Source organism: Pezoporus flaviventris, unplaced genomic scaffold, assembly GCF_033815535.1.
Source record: "Pezoporus flaviventris isolate CSIRO_AGI_PZ_B2104156 unplaced genomic scaffold, CSIRO_AGI_Pfla_v1 ptg000021l, whole genome shotgun sequence".
Taxonomy (NCBI): domain Eukaryota; kingdom Metazoa; phylum Chordata; class Aves; order Psittaciformes; family Psittacidae; genus Pezoporus; species Pezoporus flaviventris.
In genome coordinates, this window is record NW_026892569.1 from 7,199,185 (window position 1) to 7,223,988 (window position 24,804).

Genomic DNA, 24,804 nt, shown 5'->3' on the forward strand with positions numbered 1-24,804 from the left:
AAGGGGTCCATACCTCTGCCTGTGGAGTGAGCGGGCTGCTGGAAGCTGCTCCTGTTTTTCACCTTGACTGCACACTGGCTGGGGACTCTGCCTTATTTAGTTCTTTATTATTTGTCTCATTTATTTATTTTTTTTGGCGTGGTTGGTGTCTGCCTTGGTCACAGTTTTCTTTGTCTGTTTCAATGGGCTGCTCCTGAGTTGGAGCATTTAGAAAACAGGGGTCCCTGCTGCTCTGGAGCCATCCCCAGCACCTACGGGCAGCTGGCAGCATGCTGCAGGCAGCATCGGAGACCTGGAGGAGCCCGCTGGGAAGGCAGAGGGGCTACAGCCCCTTCAGGAGCAGCACGGACTCTGCCAAATCCCAGACAGCCAGGATACCCCATCCCTGGCACTGTTCCCCTCCTCACCTTCAGCGTTCAGCAGCTTGCGGCCTCTCCACAGGTCTGTCAGGAAGAGGCTATTGGCCAGAGTGGATTGCCCAGCCCAGATTTATCTGGGGACCAAAGGAGCAGGTGAAAGCGGGGGTGGCAGTGCCGGCCCAAGGTGGCATCACCTGACTTGGCAAAATGAGCCAACAGGCTGCAGAAGCCACAAGCACACACCTAATGATGGCAGGGATGGGAGAAGAAGGGGGACACAGCCATCGCCATGGGGACAGCCCAGGTGCGCCATCAGGGGAACCATCCCCTGAACTATTTCAGGTGACTGAAAGGAAAAGGTCAGGCAAGGGCAGGAGCTCTGGCACGTGCAGCCTGCGGCTGCCCCATCCTGCTTGTACCTTGCCCCCAGCCAGCTTCCCCACCTGCCCTCTCCCAGCCATACAGAGGACGCCGCTGCCATCCCTTTGCTTGGCGAGCACCATAGGTGCTTTGTTCAGCCCATCCACCTCTGCTCAAGAGCTTAAGGGCTCCTCTGGTTGCCCTTGCCAAGGCACTTCTCTGTCCTTGACCTTCTGCAGACTGGGTACTGCAGCACCATGGGGAGCATCCTCAGGCAGAGTTAAAAGTGTTACTTTTAGCCCTCTCCCCCTCCGGCGAGGTGAGGCCATGCAGACAGCCCTGCCCTCCTCAGCTGGGCTGCAGGGTCCGCACGGCAGGGCCGTGGCACGGGAGATGCTCCGGGGAACCGTGTTCTTGTGTGGTCCCTGGCATCGTCCGTGCCATGGTGCCTGCCCGGCCGGACACAGCAGGGCTCTGGAAGCTGCAGGCACAGAGGCGAGGGTGGGCTAAGGACAGGGGTGGCCCAGGGAGGCTGGCTGTCAGGGGCACGGGTGGCACAGGGCTGTCAGTAGAAGGCGGCTGGAACGGCGGGGCCGGTGGAACAGGGCCACGAGCTGTAGAACGCGGCGACTGCCGAGGTCCCTGGGCGCGGCTCCCGCAGCGCGTGCCGGGCCGGTGGCCGTTGCAGAAGAGACCGAGAGCGATGGCGCTGCCGGGCCGGTGGCGCTGCCCTCGGCGCTGGCCGTCGGCGCTGCCAGTGGCGCTGTTGGTGGCGGTCACCAGCCTGCTGCAGGGATCGCTGCTGGGAGCGGCGCTGGGCTTGGGGGGTGCCTGGTGGGCGCTGCGGTCCCGCCCGCCCGCCAGGCGCCTTCTGCCCCTGCGCTCTCCCCCACGGTGGCTGCCCCCCAGGCCCTGTCCCCCACTGCGGCTGCCCCCGTACAGGCCCAGAGCCAGCCTGATCGCCCGCTTCCCAACCGCCTGGGACGTGATGGCTTGGCGCCTGCGGAGGAAAATGGCCACTACCAGCGGGCCGGCCACTGTGATCGGCCGACGTGTGAGCACATCGACCCGCGGCAACTGCCTTGGGTGAGCGAGGGAGTAGGATGTGTGTGGGATAAGGACACGGGTGGCCCAGGGAAACGGGAGGGATGAGGACACGGGTGGCAGTAGGACACTCCTTGTCAGGGGCACAGGGACCCTGGGTGTCAGGGATGAAGGTGGCAGAGGGACACAGTGGGATAGAGAGACAGGTGGCACAGGGACATAGGTTGTGAGGGCCGCAGGTGGCACAGGGCACGGGTGAGATAAGGACACGGGTGGCCTAGCGATGGCCATGCTGCTGCCCTTGGCGCTGCCCTGCGTGGTGCTGCAGGGATCGCTGCTGGGAGCAGGGGTCCTGGTGTGCAGTGTGACCCTACCAGCCCGCATCGCTCCTGTCTTCGTGTGGCCCGCGCGGCAAAACGGCCTCTACAGTGGCCCAACCGCAGTCACCATCCGCGCTGAGAGAACCCGTCCCGCTGCTACTGCTTCTGGTGAGCTTGGGAGGAGGATGGGATCGGATCTTCCTGCCGCTAACAGTGCTGTGACCGTTGTGCCCCAGCAGAGATCCACCGCACCCGCTGCGCCACCGGCACCCGCTGCGCCACCGGCACCCGCTGCCACAGGACCGGAGCCCTGAGGCCATTTTCGCCCCGGTACGCCAGGACAGTCAGATGCCCAGGGGCTCCCCATGGGCCCAACGCCCAGCACCGCTCCGCAGCCCACGGCCCAGCGCAGAGCTCTTTTCCTGTCCCCACTTTGCCCTGGCCAGTCTGCAGGGGGGACACATCCAGGGGAAAGGAAAGGACAAAATCTCTTTGCTGTGCTGGCACCTTTTCAGCTGGAGGCAGCAGCACGTGTGGGAGCCCTGTGTTCCCACTTTGACACGGGTCTCCTCAGCACCTGCTGAGCTGTACTAAAACACTGCTCACATCCTGGGCTGGGTTTGCAGATGTGAGATGGGATGTAGTCGTGGCTAATGGAGCTCTGCAGCTGTGCAGGGAAAGGTTTTACCCAGGGTGGGTCAGTAGGGAAGGGTTTGCTCAGAGCCTGGAGGACGCTTGCTCCCAGAGTGAATTCAGTTTGGGGTGCTCAGACTTTGCCCTCCATGGACATTGTGGAGGGGTGTTGAGCAGCGTTGAAGCAAGAGAGGTTCCGGGCTCGGCAGCCAGCACCAGGGAGATGGGATTTACTCTGTCGTGAGCAGGAGAAAGGCAGGCTGTGCTCCCCTGAACCAAATTAGTTACTCCTGGTCTCTTTCCACATCCCAATAGGAGAGGATGTGTGTGAGGGAGACCCTGGAGTCCGGCGCTGGATCCTACCAGGAGGTGCCACATCGGACAGGAAGGTAAGGTACCGCTCAGCCAGCCAGTGCCTGCTTGTCAGTGCCAGCCAGGAAGAAAGCAGTCACCTTCCCAGCTGAGCCGGTGCCCAAGGCCTGCTCTCCACCAGAGCTAGGCTATTCCAGGCCCGTGAGACATGGCTGCTGGGTCAGCCCCTTTGTTGTGTCCATCAGCATCCCCGCTGCCTCGTTCCACTGCCGTGCTGGCGGCAGCGCTGAGCGGCACCATCCCCGCCCTGCCCCAGGCCGGGTTGGAGTTTGAAGGGCTCAGACAGCTGCAGCGGTGACGTTGCCGTGTGGCACTGGCGTGTCCTGTCCCAGCCTGGCACTGACCCTAACTGGCTCTCTCCCACTCGCACAGGGAACAGGAATCGCGGCGACGGCAAGAGAGCACTCCGAGGACAGCGAACAAGGCCGTGCAGACCGAGGAAGGTGAGTGTAGGTGGGGCCCAGCTCTGTGCCGGATTGGATGGGCCACCGGTGCGGGCCTGCTCCGATGCCAGGCGGAGCTCATGCCAACACTTCCTCAGCTGAAAGAGAGAGGAAACCCCGCGTGCCCATTGCGGAGAGGGCCCCGTGGCACAGCGCGAGATGTGGCCACGTGCGGCACCTTGTGTGGTTTGTGGTTCGGGAGGGCAGCGTGCAAGGAGCATGCGTGGTGGTGGGAAGGGGCCGCTGGCCCGTGGAGCCCCAGCAGGCTCTTGTGAGAGCTTCCCCACGGATCTCTTGTGGCCAAGCTGCTGTCCCAGGGCATCGCAGCCCTGTCCTCAGCTTAAGGCCGTGTCCCTGGCTCTGCCCTCCGGGATGGGCATCCAGAGAGCAGTGAGAAGGGACAACCCCCTTGGTGCAGGCTGAACGCCTCTGCTGGGAGCTGCTCCTGACTTGTCTCCTCCTGTAGCTGTCGAGAGGCCTGAGGAAGAGCGGCAGCAGTCCCCGAGCCCACCACCTTCGCTGGGGAAAGGAAGGCCACGCAGGAGGAGCATCTGCCTGCTGGTGCCTGGCGAGATCCACCCACTGGTGCTGGTACGTCGCTGTCTCGCAGCCTCTTTTGCCCTCCTCTGGGCTAGAATGTGCTCAGTGCAGTTCCTGCAGGGCTGGGGGCAGGCTGACGTGCCTGCCTTGGGGCAGGAGGTCTCGGCCTTGGCTGGGTGGGAAGCGAGGCTCTCCCCTGCCCCAGTGCGTGGCGACCGTGCGTGACTGCTGCCGCTGATGGAGCAGGTACTGGCCTGGGCAAGGTTGCCGTGGCCTCAGCCCCAAGCCGATGCCAAACTGAATGGGGTCCAGAGCTCTGCGCTGGCTGTGGCAGAACCACGGCTTCATGGCTCTGGCGCAGGCCTGCTTCCACACCTCCTTCAGAGCGGCTCTGCCGGCTGCCCTGGGAAGGAACTAAGCTACTGCTCTCTCTTGGCAGTTCCCGGAGCTGAACCCACATTACTCCAGCACCGAGATGACCCTGGAGGAGGAGGGGGAGGCAGCGTGGCAGCTGTCTCGATGCCTCTTGGGAGCTATGGCTGGTAAGGGCAGAAGGGCACGGCAAGGGCGGGGAAAGCCACGGCCTGGGCTGGCAGGGCAGGGGGAAGCTGCTGGGCCAGTGCCGCCTGGTCCTCGGCTCTGATGCTCTTAAGAGACTCGTGAAGAGCCCGGAGGGAGACCTCGTGTCCTGCAGTCCCCAGGGTGATGGGCGAGGTTGCCCAGGGCCTGAGCTGCCAGCTGTTCATGCTGGGAGGGTTTCATAAGGGGTAGTCCCATGCGGCAGAGCCTTGCCGTGCAAAGGGAAGGTGCTTCCGTCACTCGCTGCCCCAGTCCCCAGCCCTGGGGGGTGGAGGGGAATCTGAAATGCCGCTCCTTGCCCTCTCTGGATGCACTGGACGCATCGGCTCCTGCGGGTGCTGCCAGCTCCCTAAAGCCAAGCTCTTCCTGCTCTGCCGACCCCGGCTCACAGCGGGGTGTTGCTTTCCAGGGACTCCTGCGCCCTTCTCTGGCCAGCGCCCCTCAGGCCTTGGACGAGACGCCGCTTCCTCTGGTAAGGACGGAGTTGGTGCTTCAGGCTTGAGGAGCTGATGGGTCGTGTTGTTCCCTTGGACTGGGGGATGGCGGAAGGGTCAGGCTGTGCCCTAGGAGACAGCCCGGGTGGTAGCTACTGGGCTCCAGGGATGCAAAACCTTCCATTCCCCCAGGGATAGGGATGGTGGTAGGCCCGGTGCCAGCCCAGAGTGCGGCTGCAGAGACCTGAGCAACATTTGTGCTTCTCTAGGTTCGTCCACCCACGCAAGATGGAAGGACAGAGCCTGCAAGCAGCACAAGGCATGGATCCATCATTTCTGCAATAAGTAACGGCCAGTGCTGCTGGCCCCCAGCCGTGGGGGCTCTGGTCCAGAGCAGCCCTGAGGCGGCCCCGGAGTGACAGGGCCAGGCCCCGTTTCTGATGCTAGCAAGAAGCTGTGCTGGGTGGCAGTGCCTGGGGTGGGACAGGGGAGCTCTTCCTGCTGGTAGAGGCCCCCAGCCAGGGCTCATGAGCCTCTGGGCATCTGTGCAGCGTTTCCATCCTGGCTCTATTTTGCCACGTTCCCTAAGGTGTAACCTTTTGCTCCAGCCCTGGCAGTCTCTCCCCTCCCTTCTTATGCCCTTTCCCATGTTGGGATGCTCTGGAGCCACTGAGGGAGTCCAGAGGGGATTGGGCTCCTCCCCCTCCCCAAATCCCAGTTGTTTTTTTCATTTGTGGCTCATCCCCACCCGTCTGGGATTTACCAGCTCCCAGGAGCTGCGGTGCTGTCTCCCCTGGTGCCGTTCAGTGGGAGCGGGGCAGAGGCTGCTGGAGCCAGGGGTCCCCTGAGAGCTGCTCTCCCCTGCCCGGGGGGTCCTCACCACCCCCAGGACGGCTTCGCTGCCGGGTCTTATACTCGCTGAGCCCTGTAATTGTTCGTGTTGGGGGCAGTCAAAATTACCCAAAACCCCACAAATACTGAAACGTTCTTTAACGAAACCACGCTTTGTTTTTATATGGGAGCTGTTACAGCACCTCCTGCCTTCTAAACTGCAATGTACATGGCTGTGACTAAACCTGTTCTCTTTGGGTTTTTTTCTTCCCGAAGGAGGAGGACCACAGAGATGCCAAGGGGCCTTTTGGGCCACCAGCAGCAAAACAGCGGCGTCACTGACCATTGTTGAAGACTGTTCTTGTTCTATGTTTGTTCTACAGTTGTTCTAATATTCTTGTTATACTCTTCTCGTTTTGTTCTTATACTCTACTTTTTTTATTGTAGCTTTGTGTTGTTATACTGTTTTTCCGTTGTTGTTGTAACAATAGTAAACTAGTATTTTTACCATCATTTTACTATCATTTTAGCATTTTTTTACTCTCAATATATAATTTCCACCCCTCCTACTACATCCTCCACCCCCTCTTTTTATGTCCCCCACTTAAAATAAACAGACTATGTTCACATCTGCCTTCCCTGTGTTTGATTTCTGGGCCAGGGCACAGGTGCCGCTTTCCAGCACCCTCTGCTTGAGCCATCCCTAAGTGTCCCCTCTGCCTGAGGATGCTCCCCATGGTGCTGCAGTACCCAGTCTGCAGAAGGTCAAGGACAGAGAAGTGCCTTGGCAACGGCAACCAGAGGAGCCCTTAAGCTCTTGAGCAGAGGTGGATGGGCTGAACAAAGCACCTATGGTGCTCGCCAAGCAAAGGGATGGCAGCGGCGTCCTCTGTATGGCTGGGAGAGGGCAGGTGGGGAAGCTGGCTGGGGGCAAGGTACAAGCAGGATGGGGCAGCCGCAGGCTGCACGTGCCAGAGCTCCTGCCCTTGCCTGACCTTTTCCTTTCAGTCACCTGAAATAGTTCAGGGGATGGTTCCCCTGATGGCGCACCTGGGCTGTCCCCATGGCGATGGCTGTGTCCCCCTTCTTCTCCCATCCCTGCCATCATTAGGTGTGTGCTTGTGGCTTCTGCAGCCTGTTGGCTCATTTTGCCAAGTCAGGTGATGCCACCTTGGGCCGGCACTGCCACCACCGCTTTCACCTGCTCCTTTGGTCCCCAGATAAATCTGGGCTGGGCAATCCACTCTGGCCAATAGCCTCTTCCTGACAGACCTGTGGAGAGGCCGCAAGCTGCTGAACGCTGAAGGTGAGGAGGGGAACAGTGCCAGGGATGGGGTATCCTGGCTGTCCGGGATTTGGCAGAGTCCGTGCTGCTCCTGAAGGGGCTGTAGCCCCTCTGCCTTCCCAGCGGGCTCCTCCAGGTCTCCGATGCTGCCTGCAGCATGCTGCCAGCTGCCCGTAGGTGCTGGGGATGGCTCCAGAGCAGCAGGGACCCCTGTTTTCTAAATGCTCCAACTCAGGAGCAGCCCATTGAAACAGACAAAGAAAACTGTGACCAAGGCAGACACCAACCACGCCAAAAAAAATAAATAAATGAGACAAATAATAAAGAACTAAATAAGGCAGAGTCCCCAGCCAGTGTGCAGTCAAGGTGAAAAACAGGAGCAGCTTCCAGCAGCCCGCTCACTCCACAGGCAGAGGTATGGACCCCTTCAGGGCATCGCTCCTCCCTGCTCCTCCCTTCAGCATCTTGCAGGGCATCCATCAGCTCTCGTTGCAGGAGAGGCAGAGAGCAAAGTCTGATGCTCTGCAGTGGCCCAAATAAGAGAGTTCATGATGGAGCAGGATATGGAGAAGTCTTGGACCAAGTGGCATGCAGCAAACGACATGTGTTGCCGAGTCACCTGAGCATTTGGGAATGTTAACCGGACTCCGCAGTCCCAAATAACAAGCTAGACGCTGCCCCTTTTGGAAAGAGCTTTTAGAAATCAGAAGGCATCCTGGCCCTGGGCTCAGTTTCCTCTTCACAAGATACAAATGGCAGGTCAGTTCCAGCAGCAGCCTTCTCTCTAGGATCTCATCTCACTGGGTTTAGGTGCCTGGACAGGGACCATTTCTGACCTGGCAGGGCAAACTTTCCCAAGAAGCTGCAAAGTTTAGCAGGGAAGAGGCTCTGGGTTTCTGAGGCCTTGGAGACCACTTGTCCCACTGCCTTCTCTTCCACACAGCTTTCACAAACCAGCATCTTCCAAGCTCCCAGCTGTATATCCTCTGTTGGTGTTACCCAAAACACAACATGAGAGCGGCTGCAGCTGTTTCAAGGAAAAGCCTTCTTCAGGAAACCTTCTGCCCTCATCACCAATCTGCTAGCGTCCCACCAAGTTGGGGAGTGCACCGACAGGGAAGATGGTAGTGACAGCGCAGCAGGATGCTCTGCGTGGAGTGAAAGCGTTCCTGAGCGCACAGACATTATTCCTGCACAGGCAATGAAGGAGAACCCCAAACAGCTGCTTGCAGCGCACTACCTGGAGCGATGCACAGGCAGAACGGGACTGCCAGAGCCACAGCACAATTAAACTTTACATGCTGAGGGCTGGTTTATTTAAAGTTTCCTGGGGTAAAAGCAAAAGCAGCACTGCTCCGTCACCCCACCTCCTGTGTGACAAAGAGCACATGAAGCAGCTGTGACCTCTCCTCCCCTCGGAGGCTGCAGTCATGCTGCTGTAGTCCAGGCACTTTGCTCCAGGAAGAAAGCGCTCCTGGTACCAGACGAACAGAAACCTCTCCTCCGAAGTCAGGCTCAGTAAATGCAACCCCTATGGAGTCAGCCCTGAGCAGCCGGGAGGGCTGCAGACATCCCCACAGAAAGGTACCTAAGCTGGTCTTCATCCTGCCTCTTTTCTCCCAGCTGCTGGTTCGCCCCACCCCCGCCCCAGGGCATTTCAGGGTGGGGCCACGGTTCTTGCTTGTGGCTGGGAAGAGGTGAGTGTCGTCAGATAGGGGTGTTTGTGATTGTGGAGTCTGGTAAGTTCTTGCTGCAATCCCGTTACAGTGCGGGGTTGTTCTGTTCTTCGTGTCTTGCTGGGTGTGCCTGGGTTGTTTCTTTCTTAGGAGTCCACTGTGAACTCGGAGAAGGAGACAAGGGGGGAGGCAGAATGGAGTCAGTGAAAACACAGGCAGCTTGACTTCTATTTAGCTTTCCGTGATCAGATTAATTGCTTTGACTTACACCATCCTTATTCTGTACTTTGTGATTCTTTCTTAAGGAAGCATCTTAATGAACTTAGAAAACTTTCTATTGACACAAACCTCATTGTGAGGCAGAGAATATTGGCTTTTTACAGTCTGGAAACCTGGGTGACTGCAGTTCTTGAAGCTTCTTCAACTGCTTTAGATGTTGGAAAGAAGTTCTGAGCTTCATAGGGTTTTACAAATAATAGTTTCTCCTAACATTTTTCTTTCAAGTAAATATACCAGCTAAATTGATATTAATGCTCCTGTTGGTAAGAGGCATAACATTATCTGAGTATTACTTTCTGCTGTGTATATTTTTATCTTCACGCAATCATACATAACAAGGGAACATGATTAAAAGCAAGTATTGTCAATTAATGAAAGGCATCTGAAAAGCTACTTTGAACTGTGGAGTAGAGACTTTTCTACTTGTTGGCTCATAAGGACAAAGACAGGAAAGTTCTTTCACTGATGCTGAACTTGTCTTAAGCAGAAGTAGCTGCAGACATCATCAGAATAACATTTTCTTATTAGCAGGCTGAGATTCTGTATTGTTTTCTTGTCTTGAAAGTGTGTAAAGTATGCAAATGCCAGCAAGAAAGGCCAGATTTTGTTCATATGCCTTTTAATTTTATTTGGAAGATCTTCTGAGGCTGTCTTCAGATCAGGAGAAATTACTGGTAGTATAAAGAGTGAGTGGAAGCAGCTTCTGAAGGGAATGACTAGATAGAAGTGTAAGATGTGTCTACTTTTTAGTGTAGTATTGCTAAGTAATTAATAAACGTAAATGATTCGTATCCTGGTTTTATTCCTGTGGTGGCAGATTTTGCAAAGAATATTGTATGCAAACCAGAGCCTGAAGAACCAAGGGCTGAAGCCCGAAAACGTCTTGTGCATTAACAAAAAACAGATGTTAAGTATTACAGAAACACTGTGTAATTACAGAATTACACAGGAGTTACAGAAGCACTGCTTTGAAGTTTTAATGTTTATTGTTTCCTTTCTCTAAGGATTTGATGATGCCATTTGCTTTAGAGCTAGGGACCTGAAGCCCCATTGCTTGAGCAAAGGAAATTCATAGCGGAACAAGGAATTTTTCCCAACTCTTCTCTCCCAGATTATCAATATTACTGAGGCTGTCATTTTTTGTTTTTGTTCCATGTCCCTGGATTGTTTTGGTTTTGTTCAAGTCTTACTTCGAGACTTTTCTTTCCAACTCAGTTCAGGTTCTTAAACTTTATAAAAGTATTAGATGTTTGACTGCAGTGTAGATATCTTCATCCAAGGCAGAGGGTTATAAAGCCACCTCGCCATGTTTAGATCCCTTGTTGTCAGTCTCAGTGAAGAACTGATTAATTTGTAGGGCAGAAAAATGCTGCCTTCAAGTATCACTTAGATCATGTCTGTATCAGAAACTAGTTGGGTGGGTGTTCATGTACAGTGCCTCTCCTGAGGTTTATTTTTGTGACTTCAGTTCCCAATGCTATCGGCCCAGAAGAGTTATATTAGAAAAAGAGAAAACCAGGAATCTGGTTCTAGAAAATGCAGTAGCACAACCTTTTGTTGCAGCTGGTTTCAAGTGTCTCCTCTGACATGCAGTGTCTGTGCAGAAAGATCTTTAGATTCCTCACAGCCATGCTGGCAATATTTATCTCTAAACATTTAAACTTACGTAGTTAAGAGCTCTTATTGATAATACCAGGTCAGCCAGTGGGTGAGACTGGTGGTGAAAACACGGGAACCTTGCACATAACCTGACGTTCTGTGGTGTCAGTGACATCTGTAGATGTCTGAGTTCTGAATGACTCCAGAAAGCCTTCCAATGCTTTGCAGTTCAGAAATACTATTATTTTTCAAGTAATCCTGTAAATAGCTGCAAAATGCTTTCAACCTCTATCCCTTTCCTCAGGGCATACAAGCAGTTGTGAATGAATAAATATTCAGTACAGGTTTTATAAAGATTGTACTTTGTAGTCAGGCATTGTTCCAATTTTCTTTAATTAAACAAGAGTCTTTTCAATGATATAGAAACCTCTTTATTACACTCCATTGTATCACTAAAAACTATTTATTAAATAAGTGGTTTTATTTTTACAATGACAGCATAAGGTGTTTTCATATTTATTTATATTGTAGAAATTCCAAGTTTTCCCAAGGATTTGCTGTTCTGCTTTTGCAAAATCTCAAACCATGGCAGTTAGGAATTAACCACGTTGTTACTGTACGGTTTGCTCCATAAGCAACTCCACCTTTCCAGTACTTCCTCCAGCTCCTCAGTCAACCTGAAGCTGGGTAGTGCTAACAGAAGCCCCACTGTGCTTGATCCTAGGCTGATGTGGAAAAGTCCTTCCCTACTCTGGAAGCTACCTGTAGGTTCATATTTTGATTGTTTCCATTGTTACCTGGTTTTGAAAGGCTGTTATTCAAAATGAGTTATGTTAGGAAAGCTTAACAAAATTTGCTGCCTTACTATTTCTCTAAGTATTGCAGCTTCAGAAGAGGACAGGTCCACTGAACACCGGGCATGGCACCTAGCCATGAGTGACTGTGACTCTAAGGGGTTCATGGATGTTTCTTGGCAGTGTTTTATGATCCAGCCCTTTCCAGCCTTTCCTCAATATCTCATAAGCTCTAGAAGAGCTCTCTCTTAATTTGGTGATACATGACATAGTGAGGTCATGTCCTTGCTGGCTGGTGGAAGCTACTAATATGCAAATAATAGATCTTTGCCTTGAAGAATAGGAAACTTCTGCTGAAAAAGACCTAAAACAGCCTTAAACTTATTCTGTGAAGGTCAGAGGAGGGCGATATATTTCCCCCAGTTTCTGGAAAAGGAGCTGTCATCAGTTTCTATGGACAGATAAATATTTTCCCTCCTTCTCTTTTCAGTGTCCTGTTATTTAAAAGCGTGTTATATTAGCCCAACTGTCAGAGAGTCTGTACAGAAAGAACCTGCTGAATCAATGCATCCAGAATGGGAGTGAAAGCATCACTAAAATATATCCTTCTTGGATTATTCATAATTTAACTATAAAGCAAAACATGATCATGAGCAATAACGGTATGTGACTTAAATAATTTCATTCAGAGCAGTGCATTAGTGTGAGCGCTGGCAAAACTGCTGCAGCAGTTTAATATGCAATGGCTTTATAATGATGGTGTCCTGGGTTCAGCAGTAGCAGTCATTTTTCTCCTTCTTAGCAGCTGGTGCAGTTCTGTGGTTTTGACTTTCGGCCTGGGAACAGCGCTGATAACACCTATGGTTTTTAGCTGCTGCTCAGTAATGTTTACGCTGACCAAGGGCTTTCTGTGTCTCATGCTCTGTCAGGGAGGAGGGGAAGCCAGGAGGAAGCTGAGACAGGACACCTGACCTAAACTAACCAAAGAGGTATTCCATACCACAGCACATCATGCCCACTATATAAACTGGGGTCAGTTACCCAGAAGGGCTAGATCACTGCTCAGGTCAGGCTGGGTATCGGTCGGAGGGTGGTGAGCAGTTGTATTCTCTTCCCTTGTTATTTCCCTTATCATTATTATTATTGGTGGTAGCAGTAGTGATTTGTGTTATACCTTAGTTACTGAACTGTTCTTATCTCAACCTGTGGGAGTTATGTTCTTTCGATGCTCCTCCCCATCCCTCCAGGAGCTGGGGGAGGAAAGGGGGGAGTGAGAGAGAGGCTGTGTGGCTGGGCTTAAACCACGACAGAGGGTTATGACTGTATATTTGTATCTGTCTTTGCCACAATGCTTCAGACAGACTTTTCATCCCCAATAGGATTCAGTGCTTCCAGCACCCCCAAATTCTCCCTCTGTGGTGTCAATGGAAAGCTGCATCCAAGAGCATTGTGTTGCTGTGGCAACACATTCCAGTTCCCTAGGGACCTCCTTGGCTTGGTGACATCTGTGGTAGGTCAAACTCTGTCAAAGCAGCTGCCCCCTAAAAAACAGGACAGCCCTGGCCCTGGTGACGTGAGTGTGCAGAGGTAGATGACCTGATGGGTGTAGAACCATACGCTCACAGCCTGGTCTAGACTAGAAGAGAGTCACCAGAGAGTGGTTCTTCACAGGCAGTGAGATGAGGTTACTGCCAAAAGGAGCTTTACCATTTGGTGAGTTAAAATAAGGTGGCAGGAAAAACTGTATCGGCAGGAGGGGCTTAGCTGAAGGGAGCAAGTGTTGAGGCCACTGTTCTTGCTTTGTATAATCAGGACCTGCAAACATACTGCAACATCAGAAATAATAGTCTCTTGCTATACAATGCATCTATGAATGGAGGTAATCTTGTGTGTTAATTTTAGAGTAGTCCAGTACACAGCATCATGTACACAGTGGATTAAACATCAATTTACAACATGACTGTGTTCATACAGAGCCTCCTGCTTGATGTGCCTTCAGGCAGTCCAACAATCAGACCCCTTCCTGTGGAAAAACACTGACGAGTTCTCAGGAGCCCATAGACCCTTAATCATAACTGAGTTTAAGGAGATCTGTACCAAACATGTTCTGGGACTTTACTTGGAGCCATCTGTGTAGCTGCTAGCAAAATGAGGGGTTTCAAGCTTTACTGCATGGATGTCAGTTATCCACAGCACTTGAAGAGCTGTGAGAAGCAGGCAGATGGTAAAGGACAAAAGAATTTATGCAAGACGATAGGTAATATCCTTCTCATTTGTCTGTCGTAGGAATCTTTTCTCCCTTTACACTGTTGGATTAAGAAGCCCTTGAATAAACAGCATCTCTTGAACGCAACCCTCAGTTTCTGTGTGCTAGCAGTGCTTTGCTTTTCTTTTAAGCTTACACTGAATGTTGCAGAAGAGCACAGTCTGCTTCAGGAGTCTAGTGTTACTTTTTGGCTCTGGAGACATTACCGTATGCTGCAGTGCTGTGTCTCGATGTTAACATATCTGGTTTTAAGTAAACATTACCTGTACTTACAGCTACAGCGCTACTACTTGATTTCATAGAATTGTATTTATCCCTGTATTTCTGATTTGCCTTACTCTCTCTGAGACATTCTTGGCACATTTTCTGCAGGATGTTAGCTGTCTTTCTTTGCACAGCAAAGGTACAGTTAATTGTGCTTGCAATGGATGCCTGAACTGTGAGAAATGTTTCTCAGAGTGTGAGGTTTTGCATCGTTTAGCCTTGAAAGGGTGCTGCTTTCCCTAACCTCTTGCTGGGTTTTCTGAATGACTGTGCTAATTGCTGCAGTAGCCTTGGGAGCCACATTTTCCTTTCACATCTAGGAAAGATCCAACCTTTCTTTATTCCCTCTGAGCTGAATCACATCCAGTCCCTACATTATTCTGTGGTTTAACCACAACCAGCTGTTTTCTTGGCTCCTGTGGATGCAATCTTGTTTCTCTCTTGTCCAGAATAAACGCTGCTGCTTTCCTGGCTCATCATTTCCACCACTTCACTTTTCTATGGAGTCCTCATTCTTCCTTCTCCTCCCCTGATGCAAACACATTTCTTTTCTTCTCCATCAACATCCTTTACAACCCATCTTCGGTCGAGTCTGTCAGTAGGTGCTTTCCATAAATGTCTGCAAAGGGGACTTGGGACACAGAGACCAGCGTGGTACCAATGTGCTCCATCCTGTTGGATTCATCTGCCATGTTTCACCTTATACTTACATTCAGGCTGCCCTGGCAAAGGAAGATTTGCAGGAGGATCTCTGTGCAGGGAATATGCATTGCTGTTGTTCCTTTGATCCTATTTAATCATATGAGAAGAAGAATGTAATTATGGACTGTCTCCCTCAATCTCATCCCTGCCTGTGAGTATTTGAACCCTTTATGATAAAGGCAAGGGGGAATGTAGCTTTTTCTGACAGCGGAGTGCATCCCAGAGCAGATCGGAAGTGATTCTGCCCCCGTCACTCAGCAGTTTCCATTTGACAGCAGTTTCCTGCTGAGTTATTTCCCCATGCGAAGGAACATGGCCGTTACAAACAGCATTGCAAGTACCGAAGCCTGATCAAAGCTAGAAGCACGGTGTTTCCTCTTGGTTTCCTTTGTACATTTGACAGCCCATTCAAACCGTGCTTCGCTTTTCCCCTCAATAGCTGTCTAATTTGTCCTTATCTGAAAAGACCCTTATGCAGTTACTGGATTCGAGGATGCAGAATCAAAATGGGGCTTGGCTCAAAAGCAACTTTTCTATTTGTCTATTTTATTTGTTTATTTTGCTGTTTAGCTTTGTATTAGAAGGTAAATTCTCTTCACTTAGGCTTTAAACCCATCAACCCCTTTAAAGTTGGGCACAGGGTTATGAAAGATTTGCTATCTCATTGAGAAGGGTGTTTCAAGCTTGAAATGTTGGTTGGCTTTGGGCTGAAATGAAACCATAACAGCAAAGACAAGAAGGGGCTGGAAGTGGTATAGAAGGATGAGTTGACCTACCCGGGTGCAGTAGTAGGGAAGCAGTTCGGGATGCTGATGGTGAGGGATGGTGTTTGAGCAAGCCAAGGAGAAAACTGAGCCTTAGTAGTGTGCTCATTGATTGCTTTTCCAAATGTGATTAGAATAGAATCATAGAATAGTTAGGGCCGCAAAGGACCTTAAGATCTAGTTCCAACCCCCCTGCCATGGGCAAGGACACCTCACACTAAACCATGTCACCCAAGGGACATTAAGATTAGATTAAGACTAGATAAAGACTACTGACTCCTGCAGATTATTTTCATAAGGCTCTAAAAAAGCAATTTACCAATTCACTGATGAATGAACTGCTTCATGTGACAGCAGACCAGAGAAAATACCAGCTCCAAGGAAGATTTTCCTAATGTACCGGTCACCAAGGTTCCCAAAGACGGGGGCAGCCAGCATGTAACACAGGATGAAGACTGTTACATACCCCTGGCCCAGGGAGCCATACGTGGATACATCAGGAGCCATTCACTTGTGCTCTCAGAACTCTTCAGTGGGTCTGTGAGCTGCGATCTCCGCCTTATTTAGTTCTTTACTATTTGTCTCATTTATTTTTTTACTTTTTTTGGGTGGTTGGTGTCTGCCTTGGTCACAGTTTTCTTTGTCTGTTTCAATGGGCTGCTCCTGAGTTGGAGCATTTAGAAAACAGGGGTCCCTGCTGCTCTGGAGCCATCCCCAGCACCTACGGGCAGCTGGCAGCATGCTGCAGGCAGCATCGGAAACCTGGAGGAGCCCGCTGGGAAGGCAGAGGGGCTACAGCCCCTTCAGGAGCAGCACGGACTCTGCCAAATCCCAGACAGCCAGGATACCCCATCCCTGGCACTGTTCCCCTCCTCGCCTTCAGCGTTCAGCAGCTTGCGGCCTCTCCACAGGTCTGTCAGGAAGAGGCTATTGGCCAGAGTGGATTGCCCAGCCCAGATTTATCTGGGGACCAAAGGAGCAGGTGAAAGCAGGGGTGGCAGTGCCGGCCCAAGGTGGCATCACCTGACTTGGCAAAATGAGCCAATAGATTGCAGAAGCCACAAGCACACACCTAATGATGACAGGGATGGGAGAAGAAGGGGGACACAGCCATTGCCATGGGGACAGCCCAGGTGCGCCATCAGGGGAACCATCCCCTGAACTATTTCAGGTGACTGAAAGGAAAAGGTCAGGCAAGGGCAGGAGCTCTGGCACGTGCAGCCTGCAGCTGCCCCATCCTGCTTGTACCTTGCCCCCAGCCAGCTTCCCCACCTGCCCTCTCCCAGCCATACAGAGGACGCCGCTGCCATCCCTTTGCTTGGCGAGCACCATAGGTGCTTTGTTCAGCCCATCCACCTCTGCTCAAGAGCTTAAGGGCTCCTCTGGTTGCCGTTGCCAAGGCACTTCTCTGTCCTTGACCTTCTGCAGACTGGGTACTGCAGCACCATGGGGAGCATCCTCAGGCAGAGGGGACACTTAGGGATGGCTCAAGCAGAGGGTGCTGGAAAGCGGCACCTGTGCCCTGGCCCAGAAATCAAACACAGGGAAGGCAGATGTGAACATAGTCTGTTTATTTTAAGTGGGGGACATAAAAAGAGGGGGTGGAGGATGTAGTAGGAGGGGTGGAAATTATATATTGAGAGTAAAAAAATGCTAAAATGATAGTAAAATGATGGTAAAAATACTAGTTTACTATTGTTACAACAACAACGGAAAAACAGTATAACAACACAAAGCTACAATAAAAAAAGTAGAGTATAAGAACAAAACGAGAAGAGTATAACAAGAATATTAGAACAACTGTAGAACAAACATAGAACAAGAACAGTCTTCAACAATGGTCAGTGACGCCGCTGTTTTGCTGCTGGTGGCCCAAAAGGCCCCTTGGCATCTCTGTGGTCCTCCTCCTTCGGGAAGAAAAAAACCCAAAGAGAACAGGTTTAGTCACAGCCATGTACATTGCAGTTTAGAAGGCAGGAGGTGCTGTAACAGCTCCCATATAAAAACAAAGCGTGGTTTCGTTAAAGAACGTTTCAGTATTTGTGGGGTTTTGGGTAATTTTGACTGCCCCCAACACGAACAATTACAGGGCTCAGCGAGTATAAGACCCGGCAGCGAAGCCGTCCTGGGGGTGGTGAGGACCCCCCGGGCAGGGGAGAGCAGCTCTCAGGGGACCCCTGGCTCCAGCAGCCTCTGCCCCGCTCCCACTGAAGGGCACCAGGGGAGACAGCACCGCAGCTCCTGGGAGCTGGTAAATCCCAGACGGGTGGGGATGAGCCACAAATGAAAAAAACAACTGGGATTTGGGGAGGGGGAGGAGCCCAATCCCCTCTGGACTCCCTCAGTGGCTCCAGAGCATCCCAACATGGGAAAGGGCATAAGAAGGGAGGGGAGAGACTGCCAGGGCTGGAGCAAAAGGTTACACCTTAGGGAATGTGGCAAAATAGAGCCAGGATGGAAACGCTGCACAGATGCCCAGAGGCTCATGAGCCCTGGCTGGGGGCCTCTTCCAGCAGGAAGAGCTCCCCTGTCCCACCCCAGGCACTGCCACCCAGCACAGCTTCTTGCTAGCATCAGAAACGGGGCCTGGCCCTGTCACTCCGGGGCCGCCTCAGGGCTGCTCTGGACCAGAGCCCCCACGGCTGGGGGCCAGCAGCACTGGCCGTTACTTATTGCAGAAATGATGGATCCATGCCTTGTGCTGCTTGCAGGCTCTGTCCTTCCATCTTGCGTGGGTGGACGAACCTAGAGAAGCACAAATGTTGCTCAGGTCTCTGCAGCCACACTCTGGGCTGGCACCGGGCCTACCACCATCCCTATCCCTGGGGGAATGGAAGGTTTTGCATCCCTGGAGCCCAGTAGCTACCACCCGGGCTGTCTCCTAGGGCACAGCCTGACCCTTCCGCCATCCCCCAGTCCAAGGGAACAACACGACCCATCAGCTCCTCAAGCCTGAAGCACCAACTCCGTCCTTACCAGAGGAAGCGGCGTCTCGTCCAAGGCCTGAGGGGCGCTGGCCAGAGAAGGGCGCAGGAGTCCCTGGAAAGCAACACCCCGCTGTGAGCCGGGGTCGGCAGAGCAGGAAGAGCCTGGCTTTAGGGAGCTGGCAGCACCCGCAGGAGCCGATGCGTCCAGTGCATCCAGAGAGGGCAAGGAGCGGCATTTCAGATTCCCCTCCACCCCCCAGGGCTGGGGACTGGGGCAGCGAGTGACAGAAGCACCTTCCCTTTGCACGGCAAGGCTCTGCCGCATGGGACTACCCCTTATGAAACCCTCCCAGCATGAACAGCTGGCAGCTCAGGCCCTGGGCAACCTCGCCCATCACCCTGGGGACTGCAGGACACGAGGTCTCCCTCCGGGCTCTTCACGAGTCTCTTAAGAGCATCAGAGCCGAGGACCAGGCGGCACTGGCCCAGCAGCTTCCCCCTGCCCTGCCAGCCCAGGCCGTGGCTTTCCCCGCCCTTGCCGTGCCCTTCTGCCCTTACCAGCCATAGCTCCCAAGAGGCATCGAGACAGCTGCCACGCTGCCTCCCCCTCCTCCTCCAGGGTCATCTCGGTGCTGGAGTAATGTGGGTTCAGCTCCGGGAACTGCCAAGAGAGAGCAGTAGCTTAGTTCCTTCCCAGGGCAGCCGGCAGAGCCGCTCTGAAGGAGGTGTGGAAGCAGGCCTGCGCCAGAGCCATGAAGCCGTGGTTCTGCCACAGCCAGCGCAGAGCTCTGGACCCCATTCAGTTTGGCATCGGCTTGGGGCTGAGGCCACGGCAACCTTGCCCAGGCCAGTACCTGCTCCATCAGCGGCAGCAGTCACGCACGGTCGCCACGCACTGGGGCAGGGGAGAGCCTTGCTTCCCACCCAGCCAAGGCCGAGACCTCCTGCCCCAAGGCAGGCACGTCAGCCTGCCCCCAGCCCTGCAGGAACTGCACTGAGCACATTCTAGCCCAGAGGAGGGCAAAAGAGGCTGCGAGACAGCGACGTACCAGCACCAGTGGGTGGATCTCGCCAGGCACCAGCAGGCAGATGCTCCTCCTGCGTGGCCTTCCTTTCCCCAGCGAAGGTGGTGGGCTCGGGGACTGCTGCCGCTCTTCCTCAGGCCTCTCGACAGCTACAGGAGGAGACAAGTCAGGAGCAGCTCCCAGCAGAGGCGTTCAGCCTGCACCAAGGGGGTTGTCCCTTCTCACTGCTCTCTGGATGCCCATCCCGGAGGGCAGAGCCAGGGACACGGCCTTAAGCTGAGGACAGGGCTGCGATGCCCTGGGACAGCAGCTTGGCCACAAGAGATCCGTGGGGAAGCTCTCACAAGAGCCTGCTGGGGCTCCACGGGCCAGCGGCCCCTTCCCACCACCACGCATGCTCCTTGCACGCTGCCCTCCCGAACCACAAACCACACAAGGTGCAGCACGTGGCCACATCTCGCGCTGTGCCACGGGGCCCTCTCCGCAATGGGCACGCGGGGTTTCCTCTCTCTTTCAGCTGAGGAAGTGTTGGCATGAGCTCCGCCTGGCATCGGAGCAGGCCCGCACCGGTGGCCCATCCAATCCGGCACAGAGCTGGGCCCCACCTACACTCACCTTCCTCGGTCTGCACGGCCTTGTTCGCTGTCCTCGGAGTGCTCTCTTGCCGTCGCCGCGATTCCTGTTCCCTGTGCGAGTGGGAGAGAGCCAGTTAGGGTCAGTGCCAGGCTGGGACAGGACACGCCAGTGCCACACGGCAACGTCACCGCTGCAGCTGTCTGAGCCCTTCAAACTCCAACCCGGCCTGGGGCAGGGCGGGGATGGTGCCGCTCAGCGCTGCCGCCAGCACGGCAGTGGAACGAGGCAGCGGGGATGCTGATGGACACAACAAAGGGGCTGACCCAGCAGCCATGTCTCACGGGCCTGGAATAGCCTAGCTCTGGTGGAGAGCAGGCCTTGGGCACCGGCTCAGCTGGGAAGGTGACTGCTTTCTTCCTGGCTGGCACTGACAAGCAGGCACTGGCTGGCTGAGCGGTACCTTACCTTCCTGTCCGATGTGGCACCTCCTGGTAGGATCCAGCGCCGGACTCCAGGGTCTCCCTCACACACATCCTCTCCTATTGGGATGTGGAAAGAGACCAGGAGTAACTAATTTGGTTCAGGGGAGCACAGCCTGCCTTTCTCCTGCTCACGACAGAGTAAATCCCATCTCCCTGGTGCTGGCTGCCGAGCCCGGAACCTCTCTTGCTTCAACGCTGCTCAACACCCCTCCACAATGTCCATGGAGGGCAAAGTCTGAGCACCCCAAACTGAATTCACTCTGGGAGCAAGCGTCCTCCAGGCTCTGAGCAAACCCTTCCCTACTGACCCACCCTGGGTAAAACCTTTCCCTGCACAGCTGCAGAGCTCCATTAGCCACGACTACATCCCATCTCACATCTGCAAACCCAGCCCAGGATGTGAGCAGTGTTTTAGTACAGCTCAGCAGGTGCTGAGGAGACCCGTGTCAAAGTGGGAACACAGGGCTCCCACACGTGCTGCTGCCTCCAGCTGAAAAGGTGCCAGCACAGCAAAGAGATTTTGTCCTTTCCTTTCCCCTGGATGTGTCCCCCCTGCAGACTGGCCAGGGCAAAGTGGGGACAGGAAAAGAGCTCTGCGCTGGGCCGTGGGCTGCGGAGCGGTGCTGGGCGTTGGGCCCATGGGGAGCCCCTGGGCATCTGACTGTCCTGGCGTACCGGGGCGAAAATGGCCTCAGGGCTCCGGTCCTGTGGCAGCGGGTGCCGGTGGCGCAGCGGGTGCCGGTGGCGCAGCGGGTGCGGTGGATCTCTGCTGGGGCACAACGGTCACAGCACTGTTAGCGGCAGGAAGATCCGATCCCATCCTCCTCCCAAGCTCACCAGAAGCAGTAGCAGCGGGACGGGTTCTCTCAGCGCGGATGGTGACTGCGGTTGGGCCACTGTAGAGGCCGTTTTGCCGCGCGGGCCACACGAAGACAGGAGCGATGCGGGCTGGTAGGGTCACACTGCACACCAGGACCCCTGCTCCCAGCAGCGATCCCTGCAGCACCACGCAGGGCAGCGCCAAGGGCAGCAGCATGGCCATCGCTAGGCCACCCGTGTCCTTATCTCACCCGTGCCCTGTGCCACCTGCGGCCCTCACAACCTATGTCCCTGTGCCACCTGTCTCTCTATCCCACTGTGTCCCTCTGCCACCTTCATCCCTGACACCCAGGGTCCCTGTGCCCCTGACAAGGAGTGTCCTACTGCCACCCGTGTCCTCATCCCTCCCGTTTCCCTGGGCCACCCGTGTCCTTATCCCACACACATCCTACTCCCTCGCTCACCCAAGGCAGTTGCCGCGGGTCGATGTGCTCACACGTCGGCCGATCACAGTGGCCGGCCCGCTGGTAGTGGCCATTTTCCTCCGCAGGCGCCAAGCCATCACGTCCCAGGCGGTTGGGAAGCGGGCGATCAGGCTGGCTCTGGGCCTGTACGGGGGCAGCCGCAGTGGGGGACAGGGCCTGGGGGGCAGCCACCGTGGGGGAGAGCGCAGGGGCAGAAGGCGCCTGGCGGGCGGGCGGGACCGCAGCGCCCACCAGGCACCCCCCAAGCCCAGCGCCGCTCCCAGCAGCGATCCCTGCAGCAGGCTGGTGACCGCCACCAACAGCGCCACTGGCAGCGCCGACGGCCAGCGCCGAGGGCAGCGCCACCGGCCCGGCAGCGCCATCGCTCTCGGTCTCTTCTGCAACGGCCACCGGCCCGGCACGCGCTGCGGGAGCCGCGCCCAGGGACCTCGGCAGTCGCCGCGTTCTACAGCTCGTGGCCCTGTTCCACCGGCCCCGCCGTTCCAGCCGCCTTCTACTGACAGCCCTGTGCCACCCGTGCCCCTGACAGCCAGCCTCCCTGGGCCACCCCTGTCCTTAGCCCACCCTCGCCTCTGTGCCTGCAGCTTCCAGAGCCCTGCTGTGTCCGGCCGGGCAGGCACCATGGCACGGACGATGCCAGGGACCACACAAGAACACGGTTCCCCGGAGCATCTCCCGTGCCACGGCCCTGCCGTGCGGACCCTGCAGCCCAGCTGAGGAGGGCAGGGCTGTCTGCATGGCCTCACCTCGCCGGAGGGGGAGAGGGCTAAAAGTAACACTTTTAACTCTGCCTGAGGATGCTCCCCATGGTGCTGCAGTACCCAGTCTGCAGAAGGTCAAGGACAGAGAAGTGCCTTGGCAACGGCAACCAGAGGAGCCCTTAAGCTCTTGAGCAGAGGTGGATGGGCTGGACAAAGCACCTATGGTGCTCGCCAAGCAAAGGGATGGCAGCGGCGTCCTCTGTATGGGTGGGAAAGGGCAGGTGGGGAAGCTGGCTGGGGGCAAGGTACAAGCAGGATGGGGCAGCCGCAGGCTGCACGTGCCAGAGCTCCTGCCCTTGCCTGACCTTTTCCTTTCAGTCACCTGAAATAGTTCAGGGGATGGTTCCCCTGATGGCGCACCTGGGCTGTCCCCATGGCGATGGCTGTGTCCCCCTTCTTCTCCCATCCCTGCCATCATTAGGTGTGTGCTTGTGGCTTCTGCAGTCTATTGGCTCATTTTGCCAGGTCAGGTGATGCCACCTTGGGCCGGCACTGCTACCCCTGCTTTCACCTGCTCCTTTGGTCCCCAGATAAATCTGGGCTGGGGAATCCACCCTGGCCAATAGCCTCTTCCTGACAGTCCTGTGGAGAGGCCGCAAGCTGCTGAACATGAAAGAAATTGGAAAACTCCAGATTTCTTCTGTCTGTAATTACCACTGTAAATGTCTCCTCTGAAAACATGTTCCCCAAAACCAAGACGGAATTGGTTTTGAAGTTCAGTTAATGATTTATTCAAAGACTTATTTCGTCAAGTAACTCAGAGCTTTGTATTTTTGTATAATCCTTTTAAACGCGGATATTGACATGGGGCAGATTACGTTCCTTTTTGTGTAGCTAGCAGTGGGCCAGCCTGATCTTTTTGGGGATATCTTTTGGGTAATAAATGATGAATTTTAAAATTCCTCATGAGCATTATCAGTATTTTTTTATGCAGGATTTAAATAAATCAAGCTCCTCTGCTTTCCCTCCAGCAGCGTCTGCAGCAGGTACTTAGGAGGTATTTGTGTAAATGCTCGTGCTGCCTGATGTACCACTACAGCCAACCCAGAAACGAGTTTTAGAGTTAGTAACTCTAAATTAAACAACCCATCAAATCCTTTTGGTCAGATGAAATGTGTCCTCTGGCTCAAAAATCTTGGGGAGTCAGATGTGGAGAGGTATCAGCCCCAGAGAATCAAAAATCCAGATCCCTACAACTGTGTAATAGCAGCTACTGTTCAAAGCAGCTGAACTGTCAGTAGAGGAATTGTCTGGTAAATAAACCATCTACAGAACAAAGGTAAATAAAGCTGGTCCTGATGTCCCAGAGGAGCTGAACTTGAACACATTGCCCTTTTGGAATTACAGGGGGAGGCAATTGTTTTGCTACTAAAGGAGGGAAAAGATTCAAGATTTTACAAGAGAACTAGGCGAATCAAAAAAGTGAAGTAGAAATGAAGAAAAAATGCTTCTCAGCAATTTCATACGTTACACCTACTGACATTACTCCTGTTGGAATAGCTATTTGTGTCTGAGTTACATGATGGTAATTTTTACCTACGAAAATTGAGCCAATAAAAAACTTTTATATCATAAAAAAAAAGTATTGTATGTGAATTAACAATTCAGAAAAATAACGTCCATGTCTTTCTCTTTACCTAGAATTCGTGTCATATAAACACATATACTACATGTGGCATTCAGGATACTCAGAGGACTTTGAATTCTGTCCGACTCTGTATTCTGCTCTGTTGTTTCGCATTCCTTCGTATCTATTTGATAGCATTAGTTTTTAAGGGGTACAGTATTATACAGAAGGAAGCAAAGTATTTTTACAAATACTTGTCGTGTCTTTCATTAGAAGTCTAATTTAAAACATTGTTGTGTTAAATATCTTGGAAGTGAAAGTACATGCTCAGTATGTTTGGTTGTGCAGTAGGTGGCAGTTAAAATACCAATGTGAAAAACATTTTTGGTTCTAGTCTTAACCTGAGAAGAACTTTGGCAGCTTCCTCTTTAGACAGAAATTTGAAAGAAGCCTTTTACTTTTATCAAACAGGGATATCGTCCACACAGCAATCTTACTTTGGTTTCTGTGATTCTTCCATTTATTTACTAAACCATGAGTGTGACAATTTTCTCTGTTTCAGAGCTCTAGACACATGCTTTGAGTGTCTGATTTCCACAAATCTAATAGCCTGGAATT

The 24,804-nt window shown here is 53.5% G+C and overlaps 2 long non-coding RNA genes across 2 annotated transcripts; one reads left to right on the forward strand and one right to left on the reverse strand.

The window, feature by feature from the left end:
* Window positions 1-6,378: 6,378 nt before the first annotated feature.
* Window positions 6,379-23,206, reverse strand: LOC133270729 (uncharacterized). The gene is made up of 2 exons (XR_009743892.1): window positions 23,174-23,206; window positions 6,379-7,160 (listed from the first exon to the last, which is right to left on the reverse strand). It is a non-coding gene; the product is annotated as an uncharacterized LOC133270729 (long non-coding RNA).
* LOC133270728 (uncharacterized) lies at window positions 13,074-13,567 on the forward strand. The gene is made up of 3 exons (XR_009743891.1): window positions 13,074-13,261; window positions 13,361-13,427; window positions 13,523-13,567. It is a non-coding gene; the product is annotated as an uncharacterized LOC133270728 (long non-coding RNA).
* Window positions 23,207-24,804: the final 1,598 nt, after the last annotated feature.